The following is a 27,259-nucleotide window of genomic DNA, read 5'->3' as shown; positions in this document are numbered from 1 at the left end:
TTTCTCCATGTCATTTATCCAGTCTATTAATTCCTCAGGGCTTAAGCTTCCTGTGTAGATTGAGACTTCAAGTCTAGGCTTGGATGTGGATCTCAATACTGACCTAAATAATCTCATTTAAGGAGTTACATTTGCAGGTTTTTCTTCTACAGCTTCAGCTTCATGTTCACTGACATCTTCAGCATCTGCATCTCTTCCCATTTCCACTGCTTCCAATATAGCTTGCATCTATTGCATAGCTTCCAACACTTAAGCATTTGCAACTGGTCGTCCTCTTCTTCGACCACCACCTCTTCCTCCAACTCTAAAAGCCATGTTGGATTTCTTTTTCTGATCCTTGAAATCCTATTCACCATTAGTAAGCTGCTTTGATAGCAAAAATGGTGGCCTGGGTGCAGGTTTTATGGACAATCGTTCAAATCCGAAAACGATTTCAACAAGTTTAGGTGGAATTTCCTCTTGAATTTCCTGCGGAGTATCAGTCATCTACCTCCAAAGTTATCTATTCATCTAAATTAGTAGAACTGCTTAATTTTAGCCGCAATGACAAGTGCTTTACATGTCCTCTAAACATCACACATCACAAATCGCAATTTCTCCAGGCCAGGGTTCATTCACTCATGAATGATGTGATGCAATATTAATCCAACGGTCGACAGTCAGCAGTGATCCAACGGTCAACATTGATATCGCATGGGGATCTGCGCGACGTTTACCCACCCTCATGGAGCCGATAAGGTTTATAAACCCTTGGTCTATAAAAGTTTAGGTTCGGTTTTGAGATTAATGTCCAATCATCTTAAGACTCGATATCCATTGGATAACAGAGGCCATTAAATCCTACGGCTCGCGGAACTTCTATTAGCACACAGGTTAAAAACAGGCCCAACCCCCACCGTTGACTGTGATGTAAGACGTTGAAAATGAAATCAATGGCTAGGAATGAGTGCTGAGCTTCAACCCCGATCAAGAAATCCATACATTTCCACCTCCTGCAGCTGCTAATACATGCGAAAAAGAAATTAAATGCGATCACACTAGATCACACAAACTCTAAATTCTCAGGCCAAACTGGAAATTCAATAATACACAGAGGTACTACGGAGGGATGCAACACCTCCGAGACCAATTATACACAAAAATACACAGAGATATAATTTCTGCAACTTAATCTTATATGGCCAAAACAAGTCGAATCAGTCAAAAATCCCTTTACAATCATTCAGAACTTACATAAATACCATTTCATCTAACAATTAGATCCTTAAACACTGGATCGAATCTGCCTAATCTTAAACAATATCTAATCTGGTTGATATTCTCCTCGAGAATCTCAACTGAATCTAAACTACATGAATTAATTAAAAAATCACTCAATCCCTAAAAGCTAGCTCAAATCCTATCTAGAAAGCTTGTAAACTGACAGCTAAGGGATCCCACTCCTTTGCTTGCAAACTTTTTTTTTGTATTTTTGGAATAAGTTCGAAGCCTTTTGCCTTCAAGCCTCATGCTCCTGCATCAAAAGGTCTACCTAATCCACTGGTAATTAATGAGAGATTAATGCCACATGAAGACTATGGTAAGAGAATCAGAGAAGTGGTAAAGGAACCAGCCAACAATTCTTCCATGAAAGGGATGCCTACAGGAAAAGTCCTTTACTAGGCTTTTGAGAACCTCTTTTACATCCAGCATGAGGTAAAACATATTTTTGTAAACAAGCCCACCTTTGCAAAATACACAGAAGCTGATGAAGTCTATAGAAGAATGGTAAATATTAAATTACCAAATATAGAGACTTGGGAAAAATTGAATGATTTACTGTGAAAATGCAAGGTAAACAGTGAATACAGAGCAGTCAAAGTAAAACAGTAGATCAGCTAAGTCAAAGAGTATCAGATGAAAGAGTATCAATCAAAAGGCAGAGTAAAAGGACAACCAACGTAGAGCAACAACAAAGGAGAGAAAGCAGCAAAAGATCAAAGCATAAAACAACAAAATCAGTAAAAGAAGGGACAACTAGCCTTTTAGTTTCCTAGGTGTCTCTATCTTCTTGCATGAAGATATTTATTTTCCTTGAATAATTCCTAAAACAATTTAGGATATTTTGTAACTATTTTTGTATAAATACTTCATAATTCAAAGGATAGAGGTGTGGATTTCTGAACATTTCTATAGTTACATTGATCTGAAAACCTAAGGGTTTATTGTAAACATCTTCAAGTCAACACACTGGACTAAGTAATAAAGGCATTGTATTACAGGATTCATGTATTGGGCCTCTTTAGTGAAGTATCTTTCATTTAAATTTTTATTTTCTTAAGTATTTCACAAGCATACATGTGTTTCCAATTTGAATGAAATAACTGGAATTTTACTTCTGAATTTTTTTAAGTACACTTTGTCTTGAACAATTATTCATTTTAATGTTTCCTTCTGATATCCATAGTAGGGAATTCTTTATTTCTCCCTAGTTTCTATTGACCTCTTTCATTTCCTTCATTATTTGGTTTGAGGAATCCTTGACTGCTCCTTGACCCTGATTGAAAAACCACTTCACCATCCAGCCTAAAAGATCTGAATTTACACAACTACCTTGCCCTGTGAACACTATCTTTAGAACTTGATTTAGTCTTGTTTTCTTGAAATTTGGACTCCATGGCCCAATGGTAAAAAGACATCTATCTATCCATCTAAATTAGTGATTCCACCACCAAACCAAATAAAAAACAACCCAATCAAGCTTAAATAACTAGCCTAAAACCAATTAACTCAACAAAGTTAAATCATTAAGAGAGAGCCCTATCTAAGCATTAGGAAGGCTAGATCCTTATTTCAAAAGTAGGTTTGTGGTTACCTCTATTATTTCTTTCATGACAACCCTAGGGAAATTTTAGAGTGATAGCATTGTCCATCTTCCTTGTGTTAGTTACATATTTTGGCCGATGAAGTTTCGACAGAAAATTTAATCTAGTCGTAAGGAGAGTTTGGTCCAACCATGAACCCATGTCTTGTCTAGAAACCTCATGCCTACACTCAGTCTTTATGTTTTGGTGTCTTCAAGCTTATCCAACTAGTAGAAATGGATAAGGGGAAAATCTAAACGAGCAAAACTAAATCAAAGGTCTCTATATGCTTGTCTGAAGGAACAACCTCTCATGCTCTTAATAAGGGATCCCTCTTCCACCCCAAAATAAATAAGTTTTGATGCATAATTATCTTTTAAATAAATATATAAATAAATAAAGGGAAAATAAGAGAATGTCTTCCCTACACAGAGAGATGAAGCAAGAAACTTCGTAGGGGTAGTGTCCAGGCTCGCTGGCAGCGGAGTAATGTTTGTGCTCCTGCATGACTCCGTCGGGATACAGTATAGGATTACTGGCAGTGGAGCAAAACTAGAGATGAAAAATCATATTTTGAAAATACTAAGCTCGCGAGCTACACCACTCTTCCTCACTCAAAACACTGTGATTTTGTTGAATTTGATGTTGTGTTCAACTGAGAAGGTATAGAGGATACCATGTCTATTCATGGGGTAATTGGGAAGGCCAAATTAATCTGCATGATGAATCAATACTCCCTGAAGACTCGAGGCCCTGAACAGAAGAAGTTAACCAAGACAGAGAAGTTGGAGTTCAACCAGTTTGTCACCAGTGTTTTAGCTGCTACAACACCATAAAAAAATTTTGCTTACCATCAATTTCAGAGCCTTCCTTGGTCTTGTACATTGTTGCTTCAAACATTGAAGCTTATGTCATGAGATTTCATGTAGTGCTTTGTTCTCTTTTGCATGTTGGGTTAACTATCGTCTTCTGGCATGTTTGGTTGTCATAAAATGTTTGCAAGCCTATTTTGATTGTTTCAAAGGATTGTCTTTGTGTATATGAGTTGTTCTAACTATCTAAACATATGTCGCACCCATACACAAAGTCTTGAGCACCATCGCACAAGTGTCGTCACAGTTGTCCCAAAGTTTGTCTTAAGTTTTACACTTCTCGTATCTTGTCTCAAAGTAGTCACACGAAGGGAAATGCATTGTTCATGTTTTCAAATGATCTATGTTGTCGTGTCATCAAAGCATGTTAAGTGTGTGAACACAGTCAAGTTTTATCTCAGTTCATCACCTATACCACACTTAGTCATTTTAAGAAAAGCTTCTCGACCGAGAAACTTAGCTCCATTAGGCCACTTCTGAACTTTTCATTGCACATTCTTAGCCCTCTAAGCTGTAACATTGCTGCTTGTCACTGTGAAATTAAAATTACCTATCTCCTAGGAATGTTGCACTACGTAGTTCCTCTTCCCAAGCCCCGACATTGACCTGTAGAATTGCACAGTCTTGTCCTCTAGCCGAGCTTAAACTGCACACTTCACATTCTCAATCTTCAAGCTCATCCCCTAAGTGCTTGAACTACACAACTGCGTAGAATCCCAACCTCCCTTGACTCCAAAAACTACTCAGTTGTCTCTCCGAGTGTCCATTCCCTCACCCTAAACCTACTGGCTTTGGAAACTGTGAAGCCTTGTCCTTTAGGCCTCCCTAAGTTGCACATTGCGAAGTCTTAGGGCTCAATACTTTCCCCTGAGTACTATAACTATGTACTACATAGTTAGTGAGTCCCTCTTCCGAGCTTGTCATTTGTTCTGGGCTAAGTTGGTGGATCAGAATGCAACATCTTAGACTGGGGGGGTTTCAAATTGATGTCATTTCATCGTGAGTAAATTGCAAGAAGAGGTACCCTATCATGTCATGGTAAGGTGATGGATAAGGAGAAGAAGGAGGGAAGCATTCCTAAAGACTCTCTTGTAGCTGAACTGAAAAGTTGATCAATCAAGAGAAAGCAAAGGGACTCAAGTTTGTGACCACTATTCAAGACTAAAGATTATTGGAGATTCAACATCACCAAGCCATTCAAAGGTGAAGAGAAAGCATCTTCAAGAAGACATCCAACACTTACCAACAATAGTGACTTGACATTGCCACATCATCAAACAGTCCATGTCAACAATGTCATGTCATGAGTGGTCACCTGCCACATTACTATTGTGGATAATGTATATTGTATTCAAATGTATTGTAAAGTGGAAGTCCAAAGGACACAAATGGAATGTAAAGATCCATGTAAGTTTAAATGTCATAGGAAGTCAAACAGTCATGAGGTTAGTCAATGAGTCACCCTTGGTTATATATACTCCCTCATTGTATGAGCAAATGACTTTTCACCTTCGCTCCTCCCACAAGGCAATAGAGAGATCAGTTAGTTCTTTGAGGAGCAAGGAGTGGCTCCATTGATCCACTACTGGGGCTAGTGGTGTACCTTCTAAACATGTGTCTTGGAACTTTTAATTAATAACAAAATCCTTCAAGACCAACACGTTCTTCATGCATGGACTATGAATGCTTGTAAGACTATTTCAGGGATGTTTGTATTTCATGTTTTCTTTCACATGTGATAAGATAGTTGAACTATTTTGGTTATTTTAGTACTTATATTATTGAGAATGTGTTGTAATGGTTGTTATTTATGTCCCATCCTTGTGGACTATTCAACATGATATTAGATAGATCTTTCCTTATTTGTTTCTTGTAACAACCATCACATCCGTTGTGGACTATTCCACTAGATGTTAGACAAACCCTTCTCGTTCATGTGTGTCTCTTCTTGGGTGGTACTATTACCTCCCACTTAGAGGCTCACTTTTCTCCCCCATTTTCAGTAGAAGGACCTTGAAATAATTGCAACTAAACATTAACTAGGCACACCTTCTTGATTTGTGAAGATACCATTGCATCCCTCTCTCTTGTTGGCGGTTAGAGAAAAGGGAAAACTTTAAAAATTCAGCAACCGAGCCTTTATATCGGATGGGACTCCTGCACCATATGGTGTGAGGTCTAATTGGGACTTCACATTGGGGAGATCCCCTAGATGTTGGTGGGTCCAACACCGTCAACACTTTCTCATCCACATCGCGTCACATGTTTCTAGACTTGTAGCTATGTATTCTGCCTCTACCAAGTTGAGCTCCACAAATATTTTCTTCCTGCTGTACCAGGAAACTGTTGCAGACCCAACACTCAAAACTCCACTTAATGTACTCTTTTGTTTTGATGGATTGCCCACCCAATCTTCATTTTCGAAGCTACACAACTTCACTCCCTCTATCCATCTGTACCGTAGTCTGAACTACATAATTCCTTTGAGGTACTGTAGAACATTCTTAGCTTCACTCCATAATAATTTGGTTGGACTAACCATAGCTTGGCTACGATGGATGACTACATAACACATTTATGGTCTCGTGTTCACAAGATACATCTGTGAACCTACTAGCTACCAATAAATGATAGCATCCACTTCTTCACCTGAAGTGGCATCATCCTTCCTCTAGTTGGTCGTCAGAGGTGTCTCCATGGGTTTGCAACTCTCCAAGCAAAAACTATGTAATATCTCATTTACATACTTGCCTTGAGAGACAAACATTTCACCATCACCTTGCCATACTTCCAAGTCGAGGAACTTGTGCATGAGATACATATCCTTCATTTCAAACTCCCTTGCAACATCCTCCTTGCAAGATTGTATCAGCTGCTCATCACTAGTTAAAATCAAGTTATCAACATATAAGACAATAATCAATAATTTACCTTCTACCAAAATATGATAGAGGTTTTCATCCACTTCACTTTTGGTGAAGCCCAAACTAGTGAGATAGCTATCAATCCTGATGTACGAAGCATGGGGTGTTTTATTGAGACCATACAATGTTCGCTTAAGTTTGCACACATGAGACTTTCGATCAAAAGTCTCGAAGCATTATGGTTACTCAATGTACATATCCTCTTCAGTAAATCCATTGAGGAATGTGTTTTTTACATCCATATAGTGGATCTTCAACCCCATCTGTGTAGCCAGAGCAAGAATCGATCTAATGGATGAGTACCTTGATACAAGAGTAAAGGTCTCCTCATAGTCAATCCATTCAACTTGAGAGTACCCCTTGGCCACAAATCTGACCTTGTACTTCTCTATGCTTCCATACACTACCTTCTTTACCTTGAAGATCCATCTTGAACCCAGAATTGATTTATCTGCCAGTCTAGGGAGAACTTCCCAAACATTATTCTTTACAATGGATTCATATTCCTCAACCATTGCATAAAACCATACAGGTTTCTCTACTACTTCCTCGAAATATGATGGCTCAATCTCTACAATATTAGTCATTATATCCATGTAGCGAGCGTACCGATCTACTGAACTTCGCTACCTTTGTTTATTTGAAGGAGCACCCACATTCTCCTCACATCCTGAACAAGTCTCTCAACTTCCGTGGTCCTTTTTCTACCTTCTCTAGATGGTTTTGCTTCAATGGTTGTCTCCACTCTTTGTTCCTCAATTTGTGGCTGCTCCACAGCTTCTTGAGGCTCCTCCTTTGGAGGTAAAAGCTCCTCTTCTGGTCGGATTTGAATCTCACTCTTAAGAGAGCACCACATGGCTTTCTCCTAATTAAATTTTACATACCTTTGCACAACTGTCATTCTGAGGGATGGAAAGTACACACAGTAATTATGGGGATTTTTTATGTAGCCCACAAATATCCCCAATTTTGCTATCACCTCTAGCTTTTACCTTGATTCAATGGAGACATGGCAGTAAACAGAGGCTCTAAAAGTCCTGAAGTATGATACAACCGACTTCCTCTCGAGAAATCCTCCTCTGGTGTAATCATGCCTAGAATTCGATGAGGAATCTCATTCTACAAATAGATTGTTGTGTTGGATGCCTTGGCCCACAATTGCAGAGGTAGGCCTTGGTCATGCAACATCACCCTTGCTTCTCCCACAATGGTATAATTCTTTCTCTTAGCCAAACCATTCTGATGTGGATTATGGGGTGCTGTTAACTCTCATTGAATGCCTTCTTTTGCACATAATTTTTTTAATTCATTCGACACGTACTCACCTCCATTAGTGCTCCTGAGATATTTCACCTTCTTGTCAGTTTATTTCTCAACCAATGCCTCGAATTATACGAACTTGGGGAATGTCTCATCTTTCTTCCACATGAAGAAGATCTAGCACTTCTCTGAGAAGTCAGCAATAAAAATGACAAAATATTTGTGTCTAGCAGTGGAGGCTATCACGAAACATCCACAAACATTAGAGTGGGTCCTTTCAAGGAATGGATGCACTTTGTTGTCCCGATCATGAAATGTGCATTTTGTGTACTTCCCCAATGTACATCATGTGCATACATCTTGTTACTAGAGTGATCCTTTGAAGAGGATAGTGGCTATTTTCTACATAATTTAGGGTGCCACGATGAAAATAGCCATGTATTTTGTGCCAAAATTCACCGACATCGTAACTCTTCACATTCTCTTCCTTTGTGCTCAGTGTAGCACAATCTTCCACATCTAGCTTATATAGGTTCTTCACACGAACGCCAATCTGCTTCACCTATCATCTGGTTATGTGTCTCACGAATGCCTTTGCTTTGCTGAAGATCACATCATAACCACGATCTTCCAAAAATTGAACAGAGACGCGTTTTTTCTTTAGGCCTGGTGTTATCACTCAGAGAAAACCTTGGCTGTGGGGAAAAACTCTAAGGTAACCTCTAATCGGTAACCTCTAATCACTTTGGGATTGAAGTTGGCCCTTCAATATGGAGGGGGATCTCTCCTCAAACTCAACTACCATAGGTGACAATGGTAACAAGCCTATTAACCTATGGTCAGAGTAATCTAAAATTGAGGTTTGTTGGAATCTGGAGAAAAATACATACCATTGGGAAATGGAGTCTAATTTGTCTTAACATAATATCACACTAAAACGTCCAACAAAGGAAAGGTAGCTGAGAAAATATGAATCATTGATTCGCTATAATGAAAGGAAAAAGGTGATAGAAACAATCCACTAAGAAGGAGCATCAAATAAATGAATTACAACGCCAACTTTAGAAACAAGAGTGCAAACAATTAAATCTATGAACAAAGCATCACAATGAATGAATTATGTTTATATTCTTTCATTTAATCATTAGAATATGATACACCGTGGCAAGAAAAAACACATTCAAAACACTCAACACATGAATATTTTTTGTAGATTTAGGCTTTCTTCATTAAAAATATCCCAAAATATACATAGCACAATATTTTTTTCAACAAAAACCGAACCCATCTTCATTCTAGAGACTTTGTATTTATAGAAAATTTATGAAGTAAAAGCAGGTTTTTAGTATGTGGTTAGTTACAAACTTATAAAAGTAAATAGTTCATATCTAATGCATGAATATAATACATAATCTCAAAAATATATGTGTCTAAAGATAAAACATTCTGTTGAAATCTCGACTAAAAACCAGGATCAAAATCATTGACTGATATCTTGCCTCACTTTGCATTAGAGGAAATTTCAGCCTAAAAGTGCCCATGAAATTTTCACGTAATTTCCATCTCATAAGAAGTAAGCCAATCAAAATCCTTTAAATCTAAAAAAAGTACATTTAAATATTTTGGAGGGAAAAGAAGAAAAACTATTTTTTTAATTGTGTTTTTTTCTTATCTCCTTATAAGTTTACTCAAATTTCAATTGTAGACAATTGTTGGATGCGGAATTGAATTCCACATCTAATGAGTACCCATTATGCATACTTTTGAGAAGACCCACATTGATAAAAATGAAGATACATTAAAAAAGTGTGTTGAGCAAGTGTTTTTAATGTATCTCCAATTTTTATCATTGTGGGTCTTCTCAAAAATATGCATAATGGGTAATCGTTGGATGTGGAATTTAATTTTGCATCCAACGAGTATCTATAATTGAAATTTGAGTAAACCTATAAGGAGATAAGCCAAAAATACAAGTAGAAAAAATAAAAGTGGCCATGAAATTTTCACGTAATTTCCATCTCATAAGAAGTAAGCCAATCAAAATCCTTTAAATCTAAAAAAAGTACATTTAAATATTTTGGAGGGAAAAGAAGAAAAACTAATTTTTTAATTGTATTTTTTTCTTATCTTCTTATAAGTTTACTCAAATTTCAATTGTAGACAATTGTTCGATGCGGAATTAAATTCCACATCTAACGAGTACCCATTATGCATACTTTTGAGAAGACCCACATTGATAAAAATGAAGATACATTAAAAAAGTGTGTTGAACATGTGTTTTTAATATATCTCCAATTTTTATCATTGTGGGTCTTCTCAAAAATATGCATAATGGGTAATCGTTGGATGTGGAATTTAATTTCGCATCCAACGAGTATCTATAATTGAAATTTGAGTAAACCTATAAGGAGATAAGCCAAAAATACAAGTAGAAAAAATAGTTTTCTTCTTTTCCCTCAAAAATTCATAACTCTTATTTTATTATTTTAACTATTATCTTATTATTTTTCCTTAGGAGGCCACTTTTAGGCTGAAATTTCCTCGAATGTTCCTTTCATTATGCTAAATATGGCATTTGTTATGTTGCTCCTCCTTTAGATACTATCTAGTCTGCTAGCGCTAACAAATCCATTGATACTGTTTCAATTGAGGATAAGGACCAGGATCTCTAACGGGCTCATTGTCACTGCTTTATAGAAAGCGATACAAAATTGCACTGAGACTGAAACTGTCAGCACTCATCAAAATTTAACAGTGGAAGTTGCTGACAGGCTAGTTATCAGTATTTAGTCAAAACTTCACTTGAACAGTTGGTACTCAAAATTGTGTTGTTAAAACAACTAGCTCAGTGTGCTAGCTACTTCCACTAGGATGTCAACATTAGTTTTTCTTTTTATTATTAGTCCTTTGGGCCTCTGTGTTAAATTTTTTCCTTTAGCCTTTAGTATTATCGGGTTTCTTTGAAGTTGTGGTCTCCTCACTATTTATAATTAAGTCTTTTTTAGGGTTTTTATCTACATCAATATCCTTCTTTGCAAACCCACGGGTTTTCTTTAGCTTAATGTTTAATATTAGTTTATTCCATAGTCTTGTATGTGGATTTTTTCCACCTTTGAACATTTCGGCTAAGGTGGGCTCTTTATCAATTTGTGTTTTCTCTATCTCGGGCTCAATCATTTTTCTCGTGACCTTCTCTATTTCTTTAATGACATTCATTTTTGCAGGTAGAGGTACATTGGGAGAAGGGGCATCTTTTGTTTTTCTCAGGAATTCCATTTGGGCTAGTCAATGTTGGTGCAACATTTCAACGTGCTATGGACATCGCTTTCTGCGGACTAATTAGATGGAGCATAGTGGTATACCTTGACGATGTAACAATGTTCTCCAAACAGAGGTCAGACCACGTACACCACTTAAAGAAGACTTTTTAGCGATGTCACAAGTACGGGATATTCTTAAATCCAAAGAAAAGTATGTTTGTAGTGTCCAAGGGTAATTGTTTGGGCCACATTATTGCCAAAAGTGGGATCAAGGTAGACCCAGAAAAGGTTAGGAAAATCACGCAGATTCCCTTCCCAATGAATAAAAAGGCTATGCAGTCCTTTTTGGGGAAAATCAATTTCCTCTGCAAGTTCATCTTTGACTACGCCCAAATTGTCAAACCAATACAGGAGATGGTGAAGAAGGATGAAATTTATAAATGGGATAAAAGGGAAAAGGATGTGTTTTCCTGTATTAAGAAGGCTATAGCAGATGCACCTGCATTGTACAACCTAGACTTCAATAAATATTTCTTTATCTACACTTTTTCTTTTAACACTTATCTCGCTAATGTACTCACTCAAAAGGATGAACTGAACAACGAGCGACCTATCTCCTTCATGAGTGCAAGTCTGCAAGGACAAGAGCTTAACTACGCTGCCGTGGATAAACAGGCTTATGCAGTATACAAGGGGGTAAATCATTTTCAGCCCTATCTATTGAAAATCATTTTGTTATCTTTGTCTTGCACCCAGCAGTTAGATCACTGCTCATTCAAAAAGAGATGGGTGAAACAAGATCAAAATGGATAACCATGTTGCAAGAATACGCTCTAGAAATCAAGCTAGTTCACACAATTAAGGGCCAGGGTGATCCACGTGGATATTGGTGGCCACCTGCCTATTCCATTTGGACCTGCACTGTTGTTTCTTTTCATTTTCCTTAATTCTAGCACAATTTACTATGGCAATTTTTTGGGTTCTAAACTTCTGGAGCCATTTTGAGGGACTCAAAGACGTTTCTAGAGAAAACAGAGAGACCAAAAAATACCTAAACCATTTTTACAATTTGTCTCTAGTCTACTCTTTGATATCTTCAAAACGAGGTATTACGATAGCCAAACGGAGATGGTATGCCAAAGTTACGACCCCGGGAAGTTGATGTACCAATTTACCCAAACGGGGCCCACAGTTTTGGCGCTTCATCTCCTACAATTAGTTTTTTGGATGTTTAGTCTTTTCCATTGTTTCTCAATAATAAATAGGCCTTTGAGCTTCATTGTAACACAACTTGGAGGCATGTAGCCGCCACATCTCTTCTCAGAGATAAGCTACCATCGCCCGAGCTAGTTTTATTTCCATTTTGTTTGTAAGCATATTTCAGTATTTGATATTAACAAAATGAAGTGTTATTTCTCCTGCATCTCTGTACTTATGGTTATATCGGTAATTTGTTGCATTCCTGTTTAAGTTTGTATCAGTGGTATCAGAGCAGTCTGCTCTCTCTCTATTTTTATTTTCATGTCCCCAACAAGGTTAGGATATAAGGAGTTAGGTTTCAAACTAGTTGAACCTTTGCAAGACTAGCCTCGCAAATATTGACGGCCTCCCATGGTGGAAGAGAAGAAAGAAAAGTGGGTAGGAGATCCTTTCCAAATATTTCTCGAAGAAGCCCTCGAGTGACAGAGGAATGCGATGATGGACAATATTGCCTAGATCCTTCAGCGGCTACCCAAAGGTGATGCATCTTCTTCCAACAGTGACTCTGGAAGTGTAACACCCTTCAAGGTTCAAGTTAACTTTGACATCCTCATATTTGAAGAGCAGATAGATGCATATGCCGTAAGATAAATGGTTGAATATTTTAGAAGGATATTTTTCTATTCATGATTTTTCCAGCTTGGAAAAGATCACTTTCGCACTTCTCAAAGTTGCCCCTGACATGAAGGACTGATGGGAAACCTACTATGAGAAGAAGGGTGAAAGTGCACCCTCACTATTGTTAGGCACACCCACTTGGAATTCGTTAAGGGATGCGACCAAGGAGAAGTACTACCCTGTCGGGAGCTATGAGGATAAATACATAAAGTGGACCATGTTGCGGTAGGGAAGGGACCAAGACGTGCTAGAATTTACCAATGTTTTTCATACCCTTCGCATGAAGTTGGGTATGAAGGATTCTAAGTGACATTTGGTACTCAAGTACCGTGGCTTCCTATACTGCTACATTCAGGATGAGATGGAGTTCCTGAGCATCTCCTCGCTCGACAAGACATACTGATACGCTGTCAATATTGAGTGGAAGTTTAAACAGGAAAATACGAAGCAAGGGAAGGACACCTCCAAACTACAGAGAAAAGGACAAGGCCAAGGTGGGGTGGCCCAAGGCAACCCGCCGAAGCCGCAAGTAAAGAACAACACCACAAATCCAAAGAAGGACATAGGAAAATTGTGAGAGTTCCATAAGAGCTCCACTTACGACACAAGTGAGTGTCAAACCAAGCAGTCACTAGTGGCCGAGCTGAAGGTTTCAGAATCAGACACATGTTCCGACTCTGAGTTAGAACTTGACAAGGGGAATTACAAAGGGAAGTAAATCATTGATGTGGAGCCTAGTGCCACCATGGGCACAGCCAAGATCCAAAAGAATGAGCCTAAAGATCCAGAGGAGGGGGAAGGCTTCTTGCACTCACAGATGTGGGTGAAGAGTTCTCTGTTGTAGTTCATTGTTAAACGCATGAGCTAAAAGAACCTCATTTCAACAGAGATCATGAAGCAGGTGGGCCTATCGGTTACAATACATCTGCAACCATACACCATTGTGTGGCTTCACCAAGGATGAGATGTTCGCGTCAACCAACAGTGTTGCCTCCCCTACAACATCAAGCCCTTCACGGATGAGGTACTGTGTGATGTTGCCCATGTTGAAGTTTGTGATTTATTATTAGGACAACCATACTTGTGGAAGCGACATGATGTATATCAGTCCAGGACTCACTCTGTGATTATTACTTTGGGCAATAAGTTGTACAGGATATTGGAGGTAGCCTCGGCTAATGCCATCTCTTTGATCACTCTAAAACAATGCAGTAAGATTATTTCACAAACCAAGAAATTTGTTTTCCTTATGATTCACCCTCAACAAAAGAAGGATATTGTGGCCATGGCTTCCAGATAGGGATCCTCCACACAACAATAGAAGATGGTCAAGGTCGTGGAGGAGTACAGGGACATTTTCTCCTCACCTAAGGGGGTGCCTCAGCACTATCAAGTTAATCACTCCATCAATCTGACCCCGACCATGTTACTACCCAATGGACCAATCTATCGAAGCTCTATTATGGAGAATGATGAGATCAAGAGGAAGATTCAAAATTTGTTTCAAAAAGAGCACATCAGGCCAAGCTCATCACCTTATGGGAGCCCGATTATATTTGTACAGAAGAAGGATGGGACCTAGAGACTTTGTATTGACTATCGATCACTGAACAAGATCACTGTACATAATAGGTACCCAATCCCACGAATTGATGACCTTCTAGACCAGCTCAAGGGGGCCAAATATTTCAGCAAGATTGATTTGAAGTCCGGTTATCACCAGGTACCTATCAAACCCTCTAATGTGTGGAAAACCACCTTCAAATCCAAGGAGGGCCTATTCGAATGGTTGGCCATGCCTTTTGGGTTAACGAGTTCCCCTGCAACCTTCATGATATTAATGGACAACATCTTGTGAACCTTCACTAATGCATTTGTGATGGTGTATTTAGATGACATCTTGATCTTCTGCTAGAGTTGGGAAGAGCACATCCACCATATTCGACAGGCCCTCCAAACCCTGCGACAACACAAGTTGTGTTCCAATTCGAGAAATGCACTTTTGGCGTGACCTAGGTTCAATATCTAGGGTACATCATTGATGAGTAGGGTGTACATGTGGGCCCAACCAAGATACAAGTCATTTGGGATTGGTCAGCCTCAGCCATTCTAATAGAGCTTCGAAGCTTTTTGGGTCTTGCAAATTTCTACCCTAGGTTCGTGTTGGGGTTCTCTCATATCACTTGGCATTTAAGTCATGTCACCAAGGGTAGAGCGAAAGCAAAGTTCTTTTGGTATGAAACCCAACAAAATTTATTTTCCAAGTTGAAGCATCACCTATACTTAGAACCAATTCTCACATTACCTGACCTACAAAAACCATTTGAGATTGAGACAAATGCCTCTGACTATGCTATTGGTGTAGTTCTTACTCAGTAGGGGAATCTAGTGGCTTACGAGAGTGAGACACTTTTAGAGACAGTCTAAAAGTATCCTACCTATGACAAAGAAATGTATTCCATTGTGTAGGCCTACCGTCAATGGAAGCATTACATTCTAGGGAAGGAAACGATCATCCACATAGACCACCAACCCCTGCAGTTCATACAAACAAAAGCAAAGCTTCAGAATGATCACCATCAGAACTGGTCCACATACGTGCAACAGTTCCATTTGAACATTAAGTAAAATAATTCAAATGCCAATAATGTTGTAGATTGCCTCAACCGACCACCAGTCATGGCGCTGGTTGTTGTGCTTGACTCGTGTGGGCACGAGCCTTCGGGGTGGTCACATCTTTACAAGAGCGATCCAAAATTTAGTAACACATACCAGACAGTCCTGGAACATAAGCAAGTTCCAAATTTTCACCTCTAGGATGCATTGTTATTCCACCTGGGACACATTTGTGTTCCTTCAAGTGAGCATGCCAAGATAATTTGGGAGGCGCAATACAGTTGGGTTACTGGATATTTCAGAGTACTGTATAAATATTTTTATTGGCCAAACCTTCGCCAGGATGTTGGGAAGTACATTCGATCCTGCACTTCCTATGTCATTTCCAAACAAACCATCAAGAAACAAGGCCTATATACTCCTCTGCCTAATCCTAGTCAACCTTGGGAATCCATCTCCATGGATTACATGTCGGGCCTTCCTTCTACTAGGCACGACAACGACTGTGTTTTCGTGGTCGTCGACAAATTCTCTAAGATGGTCATTATGGTGGCTTGCACGAAGAGTATCATAACGGAGGCCACTGCTAAGCTTTTCTTTGAGTGAGTGTGGGTACACTTTGGGATCCCATGGTCCATTGTCTTGGATCGGGACAATAGATTCCTAAGTTCATTTTGATGAAGTCTCTAATCGATGTTGGATACTAAACTTACTAAGTCCACGACTTTCCACCCCTAAACTAATGGCCAAATAGTGGTCATCAACAAGATAATTGTACACATTTTATGCATGTACAACTCGAAGCATCCACACATAGGGGATGAAATCCTCCCTTATGTCCAACACAACTATAACAGATCTCTCCATAGTTCAGCAAGCCACAACCCATTTCAGGTAGGGCTGGGATTTCAGTCACTATGTCCCATTGATGTGGCCATAACATTTGCAGCCACTCAGGAGGATTCTTCTAATGCTGAGTCTGAAGCCAATAGGCCTAACAACTTCATTGATCACATTCAACACATCTGCTAGTAGGTCCATGATATATTGGACATAGCTAATGCTAAGTACAAGCGACGTCATGATCAACATTAGGTGTTGTGCAAGTTCCAGGTCGGCAAAAAAATTTGGTTACATTTGCATAAGGAGCACCTTGTTGGACCCCACCGAAAGCTTCACCGGCTTCGATATGGTCCATACACCATTATCAAGGCTATAGGGGACAATGCCTTTGAGATCAACATTCCACCTTTCCTTGGTCTACTCCCAATGTTCAATGTAGACTTCCTTCGGCCATACTTCAACCATTGTTGGAAACAACCAACATTGCAAAACAACTCACACCAACATATCTAAACCTAGACTACATGGAACATGCAATAATTCATCAAATCATGGACATGTAGATCAAGAACACTCACCAACAAAAGATCCAATTGTATCAGGTTGTCAAAGCTGGCCAACTCCTGCACCAAGGCAAGTGACTCACCACGGACCAAGTTCAGCAGAAGTTTCCCCATCTCAAGGAGGAACTCAATACAATGGGTACCATTGCTTCCTTGGGGGGGGGGTGTGGTTTGACCCAGGTGGATATTGGTGGCCACCTGCCTATTCCACTTGGACCCCCACCGTTGTTTATGTTCATTTTCCTTAATTATAGCACAACTTATGATTTTTGGCAGCTTTTCGGGTCCTAAACTTCCGGAGCCATTTTGAGGTAATCATAGTCGTTTGTAGGGAAAACGGAGAGACCCAAAATTCACAAACCAATGTCTTGGTTTGTTTTTTGCCTCTTCTTTGAGATCTTCGAAAAGAGGTATTATGATAGCCAAACGAAGATCGTATGCCAAATTTATGACCCCGAAAATTTGATGTACCAATTTACCCTAATAGGGCCCACAGTTTTGGCACTTCATCTCCTAGGGTTAGGTTTTTGGATGTTTAAGGTTTTCCATTGTTTCCCAATAATAATTAGGCTTTTAATTCTCATTGTAACATAGTTCAAAGGCATGTGGCCTCTACATCTCTTCTCAAAGATAAGCTACCATCACCCTAGCTAATTTTCTTTCCATTCTATTTGTAAGAACATTTTAGTTTTTGATATTAATGAAATGAATTGTTATGTCTGCTACATCTCTCTATTTATGGTTATATCGGTAATTTGTTGTGTTCTTGTTTAAGTTCGGATCACATGGTCTTTGTAAACTAGCGGCAAAAGCAGTAAACACAAAGGAAGAAGAATAAGATCTTTGAGATGTACAACATTGAGCGAGCCTCCCGCACTACTAACACAGACTCTTGGTACGTGGATGTGTGCTAATAACTTAAGCCTGACATAATTCCCTCCCACGTTTCTACAGGGCAGAAGAGGGCACTCAGACTTAAAGCATTATCCTATCAGTTGGTGCATGGGGTGTTGTTCTGAAAACACCGCAATAGAGTATTTCTCACGTGTTTGGAAGCACATGATTCAGAAAAGGTATTGCCTGATCTCCACGATGAACCAGTTGGGGGACACTTCGCAAGAAACATAACAACCATAAGGTTATGCAAACAAAAAGCTATTGGCCTACATTATTCAGATATTCTCATGCTTATGTCTGGAAGTGCTCAGTCTGTCAGAGGTGTGTCGGTAGAAATAAGAAGTTAGTCGCCCCATTGCAACCCATTGCAGTGGAATAACCTTTTAAACAGTGGGGCTTGGACATTATTGGGGAAATTTTCGTGCATTCATCAAAGCAGCACTGCTACATACTTGCTGCCATTGATTACTTCACGTGGTGGAAAAAAGTAGTTCTACTCAGACAAGTGAATGATTAGGAAGTCATTAGCTTTCTGTAACATAACATCATTTCTAGGTTCAACATTCCTACTTCACTTGTTTTCAACAATGCAACATACTTCTCATCCCTAAGACTTTACAATTTTTTATTGGAAAATGGTATTATATTGAAAAAAATCAGCGAATTATTACCTACATAGGAATGGTCTTGTTGAATCCACGAATAAGAACCTAATCTGCATTATCAAAAAGACCATATTCTATGAGCAACGAAACTAGTACTCCGCATTGGTAAATTCCTTATGGGTTGACCGAGTCATGCCGAAACCTCCTAAACACCGCCCCTTACATCTTGGTGTATGGAAAAGAAGCCACCCTCTCGCCTAACATCGACTTGCTTGCTCTCCAACTCTCACAAGAATCCCAAGGAAAGCCATGTCTATTAGTACAACGTAGAATGGATACCCTTAATAAGCTACAGGAAGAAAGGTTGAAAGCAAAAGAATTTTTTTAACTTCACCAAAATTGTATCAAGAGGTTGTCCAACAAGAAGTCTATAGGGGAAAACAACTTCATTGTGGGTAACATAGTCTTAAAGTGGGATAAACTACATGAGGACAAAGGAAAACACACTAAGTTTCAACCCCTGTGGATTGGGCTATTCACAGTACAACAAAATCTTGGCCATCACACTTATTGTCTTTAATCACTTGATGGGAGGATTGGCTCTCTCCATGTCAATAGCCAAGACTTAAAACATTATTTTCAACAAAGGTCTAGGGATGTTCCCTACACTGTGTACATAGTATTTTCTTTTGTTTGTTTGTTTGAGTTTTGTTTTGGTTTTCATTATGCGAATAAGTGTTGTGCATGAACATGTTGTGGCTTCTAAGTATGTGTGTGGCCGAACTATAAAGAGTCTTGTGACACGTCATCATTTGGTTAGCTTTCTGTCCATCTTCCTTGTGTTAGTTACATCTTTTTGTCGATGAAGTTCCGACAGAAAATACAATCCATCCGTAAGGAGAGTTTTGGTCCAACCATGAACCCATGTCTAGTCCAGAAACCTCATGCCTACACTCAATCTTTATGTTTTGGTGTCCTCAAGCTTATCCAACTAGTAGAAATGGATAAGGGGAAAAATCTAAACGAGCAAACCTAAAACAAAAGTCTTTATATGCTTCTCTGAAGAAACAACCTTTCATGCTCTTAATAAGTTAGGATCCCTCTTCCACCCCAAAATAAATAAGTTTTGATGCACAATTATCTTTAAAATAAATAAATAAAGGGAAAATAAGAGAAACATTTCTTTGCATGGAGAGGTGAAGCAAGCAACTTCATAGGGATAGTGTCCAGGCTTGCTAGTAGCGCAACAATGTTTGTGTTCCCGCGTCACTTTGTTGGGCTATAGTCTAGGCTTGCTGGCAGTAGAGCAAAACCAGAGATGAAAAATCATACTTTGAAAATATTAAGCTGGCGAGCTACACCACCCTTCCTCACTCAAAAGACTGTGATTTTTTTTAATCTAATGTTGTGTTCAACTAAGAAGGTATAGAGGAGACCATGTCTATTCATGGGCTAAGTGGGAAGGCCAAATTAATCTGCATGATGAATCAATACTCCATGAAGACTCGAGGCCTTGCACAGAATAAGTTAACCAAGACAGAGAAGTTGGAGTTCAACCAGTGTGTCACGAGTGTTGTAGCTACTACAACACCATCAAAATTTTTGGATTACCCTCAATTTTAGAGCCTTCCTTGGTCTTGTACATTGTTGCTTCAAACATTGAAGCTTATCTCATGAGATTTCATGTAGTGCTTTGTTCTCTTTTGCATGTTGGGTTAATTATCGTCTTTTGGAATGCTTGGTCGTCACACAATGTTTCCAAGCCTATTTTGATTGTTTCAAAAGTTTGTCTTTGTGTATATGAGTTGTTCTAACTATGTAGACATATGTCACACCCATACACAATGTCTTGAGCACCACCGCACAAGTGTCGTCACGGTTGTCCCAAAGTTTGTCTTAAGTGTTGCACTTCTTGTATCTTATATCAAAGTAGTCACACGAAAGGAAATGCATTGTTCATGTGTTCAGATGATCTATGTTTTCGTGCCATCAAATTATGTTAGGTGTGTGAACATAGTCAAGTTTTATCTCAGTTCATCACCTATCCAACACTTAATCATTTTTAGAAAAGCTTCTCGACCAAGAAACTTATCTCCATTAGGCCACTTCTGAACTATGCATTGCACATTCTTAGCCCTCTAAGCCGTGACATTGCTGCTTGGCACTGTGCAATTCAAATTACCTATCTCCTAGGACTGTTGCACTACATAGTTCCTCTTCCCAAGCCCTAACCTTGACCTATAGAATTACGCAGTCTTGTTCTCCAGCCCAACTTAAACTACACACTTCACATTCTCAATCCTCAAGCTCATCCCCCAAGTGCTTGAACTACACAACTACGTAGAATCCCTACCTCCCTTGACTCCCAAAACTGCTCAGTTGGCTCTCCCAGTGTCCATTCCCTCAGCCTGACCCTACTGGCTCTGGAAACTGTGAAGCCTTGTCCTTCGGGCCTCCTTAAGTTGCGCATTGTGAAGTCTCAGGGCTCAATCTTTTCCCCTGAGTATTAGAACTACGTACTGTGCAGTCACTGAGTCCCTCTTCTGAGCCTGTCATTTGTTCTCGGCTAAGTTGGTGGATCATAATGCATCATCGTAGATTGGGGGGGTTTCGGATTGATGTCATCTCATCGTGAGTGAATTGCAGGAAGTGGTACCCTATCATGTCATGGTAAGGTTATGGATAAGGAGAAGAAGGAGGGAAGCATTCCTAAAGACTCTCTTGTAGCTAAACTAACAAGTTGATCAATCAAGAGAAAGCAAAGGGACACAAGTTTGTGACCATTATTCAAGACTCAAGGTCATTGGAGATTCCGCATCACCAAGCCATTCAGAGGTGAAGAGAAATCATCTTCAATAAGATATCAAGCACTTACCAGTAATAGTGACCTGACATTGCCACATCATCAAGCAGTCCATGTCAACAATGTCATGTCATGTCATCTCATGAGTGGTCACCTGCCACATCACTATTGTGGATAATGTATATTGTATTCAAATGTATTGTAAAGTGGAAGTCCAAAGGACATAGATGGAATGTAAAGATTCATGTAAGTTTAAATGTCATAGGAAGTCAAATAGTCACGAGGGTAGTCAAAGAGACTCCCTTGGTTATATATACTCCCTCATTGTATGAGCAAATGAATTTTCACCTTCGCTCCTCCCACAAGGCATTAGAGAGATCAGTTAGTTCTTTGAGGAGCAATAAGTGGCTCCAATGCTCCACTACTAGGGCTAGTGGTGTACATTGTAAACATGTGTCTTGGAACTTTTACTTAATAACAAACTCCTTCAAGACCAACACGTTCTTCATGCATGGACTACAAATGTTTGTAAGACTATTCGGGGGATGTTTCTATTTCATGTTTTCTTTCACATGTGCTAAGATAGTTGAGCTATTTTGGTTATTTTAGTACTTATCTTATTGAGAATGTGTTGTAATGGTTGTTATTTATGTCCCATCCTTGTGAAATATTCAATAGGATATTAGACAGATCTTTCCTTATTTATTGTTTGTAACAACCGTCGCATCCGTTGTGGACTATTCCACCGGATGTTAGACAAACCCTTCTCATTCATGTGTGTCTCTTCTTGGGTGGTACTATTACCTCCCACTTAGAGGCTCACTTTTCTCCCCCATTTTTAGTAGAAGAACCTTGAAACAGTTGCAACTGAACATTAACCAGGCACACCTTCTTGATTTGTGAAGATACCATTGCATCCCTCTCTCTTGCTGACGGTTAGAGAAAAGGCAAAACTTTAAAAATTTGGCAATCGAGCCTTTATATCAGATGGGACTCCTACACCATATGGTGTGAGTTCTAATTGGGACTTCACATTGGGGAGATCCCCTAAATGTTGGTGGGTCCAACACTGTCAACACTTTCTCATCCACATCACGTCACATGTTTCTAGACTTGTAGTCATGTATTCTACCTCTATCGAGTTGAGCTACAAAAATCTTTTCTTCCTCTTGTACAAGGAAACTGTTGCAGACCCAACACTAAAAACTCCACTTAGTGTACTCTTTTGTTCTGATGGACTGCCCACCCAATCTTCATCTGCGAAGCTACACAACTTCACTCCCTCTATCCATCTGTACCGTATTCCAAACTACATAATTCCTCTGAGGTACCGTAGAACATTCTTAGCTTCCCTCCATAATAATTTGGTTAGACTAACCATAGCTTGGCTACGATGGCTGACTACATAACACATTTATGGTCTCGTGTTCACAAGATACATATGTGAACCTACTAGATGCCGATAAATGATAGCGTCCACTTCTTCACCTGAAGTGGCATCATCCTTAGTCAGGTTGGTCATTAGAGGTGTCTCCATGGGTTTGAAACTCTCCAAGTAGAAACTATGTAATATCTCATTTACATACTTTCCTTGAGAGACAAACATTCCACCATCACCTTGCCATACTTCCAAGTCAAGGAACTTGTGCATGAGATACATATCCTTCATTTCAAACTCCCTTGCAAGGTCCTCCTTGCAAGATCTTATCAGCTGCTCATCACCAGTTAAAATCAAGTTATCAACAGATAAGACAATAATCAATAATTTACCTTCTACCAAAATATGATATAGGTTTTCATCCACTTCACTTTTGGTGAAGCCCAAACTGGTGAGATAGTTATCGATCCTGATGTACAAGCATGGGGTGTTTTATTGAGACCGTACAATGTTCACTTGAGTCTGCAAACATGAGACTTCTGATCAAGAGTCTCAAAGAATTACGGTTACTCGATGTACATATCCTCTTCAGTAGCTCCATTGAGGAATGTGTTTTTTACATCCATCTAGTGGATCTTCCACCCGATTTGCAAAGCTAGAGAAAGAGTCAGTCTAATGGATGAGTACCTTGCTACAAGAGTAAAGGTCTCCTCATAGTCAATCCCTTCAACTTGAGAGCACCCCTTGGCCACAAATTGAACCTTGTACTTCTCTATGCTTCCATACACTGCCCTCTTTATCTTGAAGAGCCATCTCGAACCCACAATTAATTTATCTGCCAGTCTTGGGAGAACTTCCCAAACATTATTCTTGACAATGGATTCATATTCCTCCACCATTGCATAAACCCATACAGGTTTCTCTACTACATCCTTAAAAGATGATGGCTGAATCTCTACAAGATCAGTCATTATATCCATGTAGCGAGTGTATCGATCTAGTGACGTTCGCTACCTTCGTTGATTTGAAGGAGCACCCACATTCTCCTCACATCCTAAACAAGTCTCTCAACTTCGCTGGTTTTTTTTCTACCTTCTCTGGACGGTTCTACTTCAGTGGTTGTCTCCACTCTCTATTCCTCAATTTGTGGTTGCTCCACAAATTCTTGAGGTTCCTCCTTTGGAGCTAAAAGCTCCTCTTCTGGTGGGATCTGAAGCTCCCTCTCAAGAGAGCACTGCATGGCTTTCTCCTAATCAAATTTTACATACCTTCGCACAACTGTCATTCTGAGGGATGGAAAGTACACACAATAATTGTGGGGAGTTTCTATGTAGCCCACAAATACCCCCAATTTTTCTATCGCCTCTAGCTTTTACCTTAATTCAATGGAGACATGGCAATAAACAGAGGCTCTAAAAGTCTTGAAGTGTGATACAGTTCGCTTCCTCCAAGGAAATCCTCCTCTGGTGTAATCATGCCTAGAATCCAATGAGGAATCTCATTCTGCAAATAGATTGTTGTGTTGCATGCCTTGGCCCACAAGTGCAGAGGTAGGCCTTGGCCATGCAATATCACCCTTGCATCTCCCATAATGGTATAATTCTTTCTCTTAGCCAACCCATTCTGATGTGGGTTGTGGGGTGTTGTTAAATCTTGTCAAATGCCTTCTTTTGCACATAATTTTTTCAATTCATTCGACACATACTCACCTACATTATCGCTCCTGATAGATTTCACCTTCTTGTCAGTTTATTTCTCAACCAGTGCCTCGAATTATACGAACATGGAGAATGTCTCATCTTTCTTCCGCATGAAGAAGATCTGGCACTTCTGTGAGAAGTCACCAATAAAAATGACAAAATATTTGTGTCTAGCAGTGGAGGCTATCGAGAAACATCCACAAACATCAGAGTGGGTCCTTTCAAGGAATGCATGCACTTTGTTGTCCCGATCATGAAATATGGATTTTGTGTACTTCCCCAAAGTACATCCTTTGCATACATCTTGTTACTAGAGTGTTCCTTTGAGGAGGATAGTGGCTATTTTCTGCATAATTTAGGGTGCCACGATGAAAATGGCCATGTATTTTGTGGCAAAATTCACCGACATCACAACTCTTCACCTTCTCTTCCTTTGTGCTCAGTGTAGCACAATCTTCCACATCTAGCTTATATAGGTTCTTCAAACGAACCCCAATTTGCTTCACCTATCATGTGGCTCTGTGTCTCATGAATGCCTTTGCTTTACTAAATATCACATCATAACCACGATCTTCCATAAATTGAACAAAGACAAGTTTTTTCTTTAGGCCTGGTGTTATCACTCAAAGAAAACCTTGGCTGTGGGGAAAAACTCTAAGGTAACATCTAATCACTTTGGTTTTGAAGCTAGCCCTTCAATCCGGAGGGGGATCTCTCCTCAAACTCAACTACCCTAGGTCACAATGGTAACAAGCCTATTGAACTATGGTCAAATTAATGTAAAACATATTGATGTTGGTTGGAATCTGGAGAAAAATACATACCATTGGGCAATGGAGTCTAATTTGTCTTAACATAAGATCACACTAAAACATCCAATAAAGGCAAGGTAGCTGATAAAATATGAATCATTGACTCATTGTAATGAAAGGAAAAAGGTGAGAGAAACAATCCACTAAGAAGGAGCATCAAATAGATGAATTACAACGCCAACTTTAGAAAGAAGAGTGCAAACAATTAAATCTATGAACAAAGCATCACAATGAATGAATTGTGTTTATATTCTTTCATTTAATCATTAGAATATGATACATCGTGGCAAGAAAAAACACATTAAACAAGAGAAAACACACTCAAAACGCTCAGCACATGAATATTTGCTGTAGCTTTAGGCTTTCTTCATTAAAAATATCCCAAAATATACATAGCACAATATTTTTTTCAACAAAAACTGAACCCATCTTCATTCTAGAGACTTTGTATTTATAGAAAATCTATAAAGTAAAAGCAGGTTTTCAGTATGTGGTTAATTAAAAACTTATAAAAGTAAAGAGTTCATATCTAATGCATGAATACAATACATAATCTCAAAAATATATGTGTCTAAAGATAAAACAATCTACCGAAATCTCGACTAAAAACCAAGATCAAAATCGTTGACTGATATCTTGCCTCACTTTGCATTAGAGGAAATTTCAGCCTAAAAGTGCCCATCAAATTTTCACGTAATTTCCATCTCATAAGAAGTAAGCTAATCAAAATCCTTTAGATTTAAAAAAAGTACATGTAAAACTTTTGGAGGGAAAAGAAGAAAAATTGTTGTTTTTTAATTGTATTTTTTGCTTATCTCCTTATAGGTTTACTCAAATTTCAATTGTAGACAATAGTTGGATGCAGAATTAAATTTCACATCTAACAAGTACCCATTATGCATACTTTTGAGAAGACTCACATTGATAAAAATGAAGATACATTAAAAAAGTGTGTTGAACATGTGTTTTTAATGTATCTTCAATTTTTATCATTGTGGGTCTTCTCAAAAGTATGCATAATGGGTAATCGTTGGATGTGTAATTTAATTCTGCATCCAATGAGTATCTATAATTGAAATTTGAGTAAACCTATAAGGAGATAAGCAAAAAATACAAGTAGAAAAAATAGTTTTCTTATTTTATTATTTTAACTATTATTTTATTTTTATTTTCCTTCGGAGGCCACTTTTACGCTGAAATTTCCTCGAATGTTCCTCGCATTATGCTAAATATGGCATCTGTTATGTTACTCCTCCTTTGGAGACTATCTGGTCTACTAGCACTAACAAATCCATTGATACTCTTTCAACTGAGGTTAAGGACCAGGATTTCTGAAGGGCTCATTGTCAACGCTTTATAGAAAGCGATACAAAATTGCACAGACACTGAAACTGTCAGCACTCATCAAAATTTAATAGGGCAAGTCGCTAACCGGCTAGTTATCAATATTTAGTCAAAACTTCACTTGAACAGTTGGTACTCAAAATTGTGATTTTAAAACAACTAACTCAGTGTGCTAGCTACTTCGAGTAGGATGTCAACATTAGTTTTTCTTTTTATTCTTAGTCCTTTGGGCCTCTATGTTAACTTTTTTCCTTCAGCCTTTAGTATTCTCGAGTTTCTTTGAAGTTGTGGACTCCTCACTATTTATAATTGAGTCTTTTTTAGGGTTTTTATCTACATCAATGACCTTCTTTGCAAACTCATGCTTTTTCTTTAGCTTAATGTTTAATCTTAGTTTATTTCATAGTCTTGTATGGGGATTTTTTTCCACCTTTGAACATTTCGGCTAAGGTGGTCTCTTTATCAATTTGTGTTTTCTCTGTCTCGGGCTCAATCAATTTCTCGTGACCTTCTCTATTTGAAAGAATAACTTCGGCGTAAATCAGATGTAGACAGACATTTGTCAACGCGTTTCGAACCAACTAGTGTGGTTCATCATCAGGACAAGTTGAAGAAACAGATCCAGCTTAGCATGTTAAATAGTCTGAGCAGAGTCTCCAAT

This window comes from Pinus tabuliformis, chromosome 1_1 (assembly GCF_031772625.1).
Source record: "Pinus tabuliformis cultivar Carrire ecotype Pingquan chromosome 1_1, CPIR1, whole genome shotgun sequence".
NCBI lineage: Eukaryota > Viridiplantae > Streptophyta > Pinopsida > Pinales > Pinaceae > Pinus > Pinus tabuliformis.
The sequence above is the reverse complement of the archived record's forward strand: the minus strand, read 5'-3'. Positions refer to the sequence as shown.